A 6,845-nucleotide genomic window follows, 5' to 3' on the forward strand; every position below is an offset into this window, starting at 1 on the left:
ATGATGTTTTGTGTTGAATGCAAGAAAGAATAGTATGAAACAAGCGTGCTAGGCCAATTGTATTCCAAATCCACAAATAAAAGACATCTAGCCATAGTTAAAAGATTAGAGGGAAATTGTTATAAAATTGGCTTGGGAGACATTCGATAATCTGTCATCCCTATTTTAGGCAAGTCTTTATCATTTCTTTAATAGGTATGGAGTTCGGGCTAGCCGTAATGAGCCAAACATCATAATTTAGTATTGAGTTAGTTATTTACATGAGTCGAACATAAAATCTATCATTTACAAATAAAGAGAAATGTCACTAAATTTTAGTAGATAAATCGCTCTCGTGAAATGCGCAACAAAGTACTAATCAAATGAGATGGGCTTGGCTCAATCTAATATTGGCCTAACTGACTCAAGAAGCTTATTTAAGGCCCTAAAGTTTTTTGGTCTAGGAAGGGGAAAATAATTGATAGATTTTGGGACTTGTTTTAGAAGACCACTAGATAATAAGCCAACGCGTTGCAGCAGGAACCAACTGTCATGAATGAACAAAGGGATACATGAGTGAATGAGGTCGATAAGATAAGCAACTTGGCTTTTATATACATTCAATTGAGCATAGCTTATTCAATGGTTAAAAAGGGCAGTTAAACTGATTGAGATAAAAACAATCACAACACATGATATTATTAGATGGACCACTGCGTTATCTGTAAGGTAAGTTGTGGCCCCATAAAACAGAAACGCTTTTCAATGCATAACAAAATAGATTTTGATTCCAAGTATACCTTGTATGACAGTGACTAAGTTCCTGCTGATTATCTCCATCCATCTAGCCTATGAGAATCAGAAGTACAAACTTGAACTCCAAAGCTTCGTTCACCAGAATCACTTCCCATTCCTAAAATTAGGCAAATATATTGATGTCACATTAGCTGAGATTATGTTATAATGACACGGTTTAATAATCCAATGAATTAAAAAAAATCACAAATGTGAGTTCTAATTGAATTAATTCACAAACAATTACTAAATTAATTTGAAAATTAAATGGGGTGTATCCGCACACTGACCATCCTAAATCTCCTGCTTAATTTTGTGAGCCACATTGTTTGATATCTGCAGTCCATTGTTATTCGGCTTGACACATGTTTGAGCAGGGGACTCCATGAGAGCTACAATGTGAATAAAACGTAATTATTACTGATTATAAGCAATGTAATCAAACATATATAAAATGGTATGGTCTAGTTTTATTCATTTCCACAAAGCTCTCATGTTCAACTCTTATGAAATACCGAGTTCGATACAAATTAATGACAGAAATACTCCAGCATATTTTGAGTTTTAAGTACTACTACTTAAACATGTTGACACACCCATAAGCTGACAGATTCTAATTAGTCTGATGATGCAATTTCTATATACTTATATGAAGAAGAACCAATAGAGTGAGTAAAAACAAATTCTTAGTAAAAGAATTAGCCAATTCTAATTAACAACTGCTAATCAAACTGCAAAAGCAACATATGAGTTTTTCTGGCGTCAAACACAGAACCAACAGAGTCAAAGGTCATCATATGCATTATGAGAAAAAAAACTCATTACGGTGTAAAAAATCATAACTTATAGTTAAACCAAAAAAAGTAAGAGACACACAATTGATGTTCTTTATGTAAATTTTGTGAACAAACACCTGCTGGTTTTGTCCAACGTGAGAAAATATGGAGTTCTCATTGAAGATTCATTGCTTGAGTAGTTTATTTATTGAAGTACTTTCTATTTTGTTGAGAAAATGATACTGTCATAAAAATAAAAAAAGAAATACATAACAGCGCAATCAAATAGTTTTTTTATGTTCTATACAGTCTGGTAGAAGGTGCCCGAATAAAAACAAAATGGATATCTGCAAACTTGTCCGAATCACATCAACTCTATCAATTACTTCTGAGATAGTAAAAAACCATGAAATTATGCTGTCACTGAAGACCTAACTACTGAAATCACAAAAGAAAAACAACCCATTTCATAAATTAATGAATGAAAGGAGTATAAAATTCAATCATAAACTAAGAAGAGTGAGAAAACATGTAGAAAGTTTTCTTACAAGAAAATTTGTATACATTAATAATTTAGTCCTCGGGCTTAAAAATACTATGTACTACACACATTATTGTAATCAATCGCTCAGATCATTTAGGAGGCAAAAACCAAAAGCCAAATTTTTTTTCATTTCATGCCTTGAAAACAGACGGTCTATACAATCCAAAAGGATATAGTACTACCTGAGGACCCTCAGATAACTTGAAGTGTATCCCAAGTGTGAAGGCTGTCAGCGAAATTGAACTCCTGGGTTAAGATGAGGGTGATCCACTTAAATGCATAAAATTGGGGATTGACCTGTAATTTAAAATAGGAGCCCAGTTAGTCCTATATAAAGAATTCTAGTGAAAGATATGAGCTATCTCATGAAAGAAATGAGCTGTTCACTAGCCTTATGAGCTGAAAATACCAAAACTCCATGTTGACTAATTTTTTTTAATGAGTCTAGCAATTTTTTTAGCTCGACTCATTTCACTAAAAAGCTGAGCTTAATTCAAATTATTTCGAGCATGTCTACAACCCCTATATGTGGTGCTCACTTTATGAAAACTATGATGTTGTGTTGAATGCAAGAAAGATTAATATGAAACAAGCGTACTAGGTCAATTGTATTCCAAATCCACAAATAAAAGACATCTAGCCATAGTTGAGAGATTGGAGGGAAACTGTTATAAAATTGGCTTGGGATACATCCGACAATCTGTCGCTCCTATTTTAGGCAAGTCTTTATCATTTCTTTAATAGGTATGAAGTTCGAGCTAGCTGCACAATGAGCCAAACATCATAATTTAGTATTGAGTTAGTCATTTACGTGAGTCAAACCTAAAATCTATCATTTACAAATAAAAAGAAATAACACTAGATTGTTGTAAATAAGTTGTTCTCGTAGAATGCGCAACACAGTACTAATAAAATGAGACGGACTTGACTCAATCTAATATTGGCCTAACTGGCCCATGAGGCTTATTTAAGGGCCCAAAGTTTTTTGGTCTAGGAAGGGGAAAATGATCGACAGATTTTGGGACTTGTTTTAGAAGACGGGTTTGGGTTTAAGAAACGGCCCCAAAACCCAAACTCTGCAGCTTCTTCTCGGACTCCTTTGTGCCTTTCTCAACTCTCGTCGTCTTTTTTCTCCTTGCAGCTTCAAAAGGTTTGGGATTCGTAAATTGGTTTGGATATTTGAAATGAAGTTGTATCAAAGCTTAAATCCTCGTGGAATTAAATTCTATAATATTTGGGTGTTTGAATTTGTAGGGGCTCATATGTCATAATGGAGATGAAGGCTCTTGACAGTGACAGTGGGTTCGGGGACAATGGCGATGTCAACAACAATGAGTTGAATGTTAGTTTGATTTGTAAATTCTGTTATTGGGTTTCGGTAATTATTCAGTTTGTTGTGGTGATTTTGTTGCTAATTGATGATTTGTGATGTAGATGGAGCAGGAAGAGGATGACTTTGATGGTGAGCATGATGGTGAGGAGGAGGAAGAAGAATCAGAAAATGAGGAAGAAGATGGAGAAGAAGTTGGGGAAGAGGAAAATGATGATGGGTAAAACGTTAATAAAGATGCCGAGATGGAAGAACTCGAGAAAGAATACATGAATCTTCGTCATCAGGAGCAGTAAGAGACTTCTGTTCACAAATCCTTTTATTTCTAAGGGTAAAGTACAAAAAACTACTTCAACTATTGGGTTCACGACAGTTTCATACGCATCTTTTAAAATTGACAATGTCATACCGCATCTTTTAAAATTGACAATGTCATACCGCATCTTACGAATTTGTGACAATATCATACCTCCGTTAATTTTTCTATTAGTTTTTCTGTTAAATGCTGACGTGGCAAGAGACGATGACCATTTTCTATTAAAAAATTAATAAAATATTATTAAAAACTAAAAAAAATATTTAATATTTTTTAAATATTAAAATAATAAATAAAAGTAAAATTAAAAAAAAGGCTAAAGTACAAAAAACTACCTCAACTATTGGGATCACGACAGTTTTATACCTCATCTTTTAAAATTGACTATATCATACCGCATCTTACGAATTTGTGACAATATCATACCTCCGTCAATTTTTCTATTAGTTTTTCTGTTAAGTACTAACGTGGCTTGATTCAGGACCTACTTTCTATTAAAAAATTATTAAAAACTAAAAAACAATTATTTAATAATTTTTAAATATTAAAATAATAATAAAAAGCAGAAAAAAAGACCCTCATTTCGTCCCTCCCCTCCCCCCTCCTCCCTCCTCTCTCCTCTCCCCATCTTCATCTTCTTTCCCCACCTGCAAATCCCAAAAAAAAAAAAAAAAAAAAAAAATCCAATTTGTCTTCCCCCCACACCCACACTCAATTTTCCCACACCCACACTCTTCTCCCTCCTGCAACCCAGAAAAAAAAAATTAAAAAATTAAAAAAAAACCCAGATCCCGTCGCCGGGAAGATGGGTGAGCAAAGAAGGTGGAGGATGGGTGCGGAAGAGGATGTGGAGAATGGATGAAAGTGGTGGATTTGGGGTTTGATGGGTTTTCAAAATATATATATTTTTTTTCCTTCTTTTTTTCCTCTTCTTCTTCTTCTTCCGCAGGGGAGTTGATGGTTTTAAAACTTCCTCCTTCTCCCTCTCCCTTCTTCTTCTTCCGCGCCGACAGGGGGGAATTTTTTTTTTTCCTTCCTCCTTTTTTTTCCTCTTCTTCTTCTTCTTCCTCCTCCTCCTCCTCCTCCTCCTTCTCCTTCTTGTTCTTCCGCAGGGGGTTGTTGGGTTTTCAAAATTTTTTTATTTTTTTTATTTTTTTGGGTTTGCAGGTGAAGGGAAGAAAATGAAGATGGGGAGAAGAGAGAGGAGGGGGAAGGGGGAAGGGAGGGACGAACTGATGGTTTTTATTTTTTATTTTTCTCTGCTTTTTATTATTATTTTAATATTTAAAAAATATTAAATAATTGTTTTTTAGTTTTAATAATTTTTTAATAGAAAATATGTCCCGAATCAATCCACGTGAGCACTTAACAGAAAAACTAACCGAAAAATTGACGGAGGTATAACATTGTCACAAATTCGTAAGATGCGGTATGGCATTGTCAATTTTAAAAGATGAGGTATGAAACTGTCGTGACCCCAATAGTTGAGGTATTTTTTTGTACTTTACCCTTTTTTTTTTAATTTTACTTTTATTTATTATTTTAATATTTAAAAAATATTAAATATTTTTTTAGTTTTTAATAATATTTTATTAATTTTTTAATAGAAAGTAGTCCCCGTCTCTTGCCACGTCAGCATTTAACAGAAAAAACTAACAGAAAAAGTGACGGAGGTATGACATTGTCACAAATTCGTAAGATGTGGTATAATATTGTCAATTTTAAAAGATGAGGTATGAAACTGTCGTTACCCCAATAGTTGAGGTAGTTTTTTATACTTTACCCTATTTTTAATTATAAACTTGTGATGCTTCATTAGAATGAAGACATCGAGCTAAATAATGTGACTATAGGAGATAATATGCATAGCAGTTGGAGGTTGGTGACAAAATTTGATATTAGTTTACAGAAGTCATTGAATAATGTAAATTAATTTTGTTACTAAGAAAGCACAAAATGGAGTTATATAATGTGACTAGGAGATAATATGCATAGCAGTTGCAGCTATAGGAATTGAACACTAGTGCCATTTTCATCTTAGCTCAAGGCTAATTTTCATCTTAGCACAAAATGGAGTTATATAGGCTGACATATGAAGTTAATTTTGTTCTTCGTTTATTCTCTCTTCCCATGTAGTGATATTTTAAAGAAAGATCTTCTTAAGGGTCAAGCAGTGAAAAGGTGCGTTGTTCAAAATAATAACTCTTGTAATATCCATGAAATAGGTTTTGTTTATCAACATCAAATTATTGCTCCTTGTTTAAAGCTTCTTTTTATGCCAGTCCTCAAAGTTGAAAAAAAAAGATTTATATAGTGAATTATTTTCTAATCGATGTTTATTCTTACCTAGTTTCTATGCCTTTTGTTTTCATTTTTCTGAAGGCTCTGTGGGACAAAACTCCTGAGTTCAGATTCTTGCTTCAGAATGCATTCTCAAGTTCACATGGAATCATGGATTACCACAGGTCGCTTCTGCATTTCCCCTTTTTTTTAGATTTTCGACGTGTTAAGATTTATGTTCTTACCTGAGAGGTTGTCTACATGAGCCAATTAGGTCTTTATTTTGTGATTCACATGAGGGTGTCAGTGCAACGTATTCTGACCTAGTTAGTGTGTGCAAACTACAGGCTTTACTTGAGAAGAACCCGTCCTTTGTTCAAGCAATGGATAGTATGTGCAAACTACATTTATCAAACTATTATAGTTATTCTGTAATACAATTTGGCCTTCCATTGTTGTGCATAATGTATCATTTTCCACACGATAAGAATTGCCAATATGTGAAAGATTTGTAGATATGCTTTGTGTATTACATTTTGTGTTTGAAGTTTTTAATAACCGTTTAAATTCTCATAAAGTGTTTAGCTTATAACTACTAGCAGATGAGGACACACTGTGTGTGTGAACAATTTCATTTTTATTTTTTGTTTTTGATTAAGGAGTGTGATTAGTTTTTAAAATTTTAAAAAGAGTGAGATAATGATAATTGGACAGTTTCTCTTAGTAAGTGCATATTTTTTCTTAATATTACATAATTATTGTTTTGCCCTCCTTATGTAAATATTGTCTATAAAAAAAGAAATGTATTAAAAGCGTAAGGCGTGG

The 6,845-nt window shown here is 33.4% G+C and overlaps 1 long non-coding RNA gene across 1 annotated transcript; it reads left to right on the forward strand.

Moving 5' to 3' along the window:
* The first annotated feature begins 6,122 nt into the window (after positions 1-6,122).
* LOC125469514 lies at positions 6,123-6,591 on the forward strand. The gene is made up of 2 exons (XR_007251800.1): positions 6,123-6,205; positions 6,368-6,591. It is a non-coding gene; the product is annotated as an uncharacterized LOC125469514 (long non-coding RNA).
* The last annotated feature ends 254 nt before the right edge of the window (positions 6,592-6,845 follow it).

This window comes from the organism of the source record quoted next, unplaced genomic scaffold (genome assembly GCF_019419815.1).
Source record: "Pyrus x bretschneideri cultivar Hongxiangsu unplaced genomic scaffold, Pyrus_bretschneideri_v1 Contig43, whole genome shotgun sequence".
In the NCBI taxonomy this organism is placed as follows: Eukaryota; Viridiplantae; Streptophyta; class Magnoliopsida; order Rosales; family Rosaceae; genus Pyrus; species Pyrus x bretschneideri.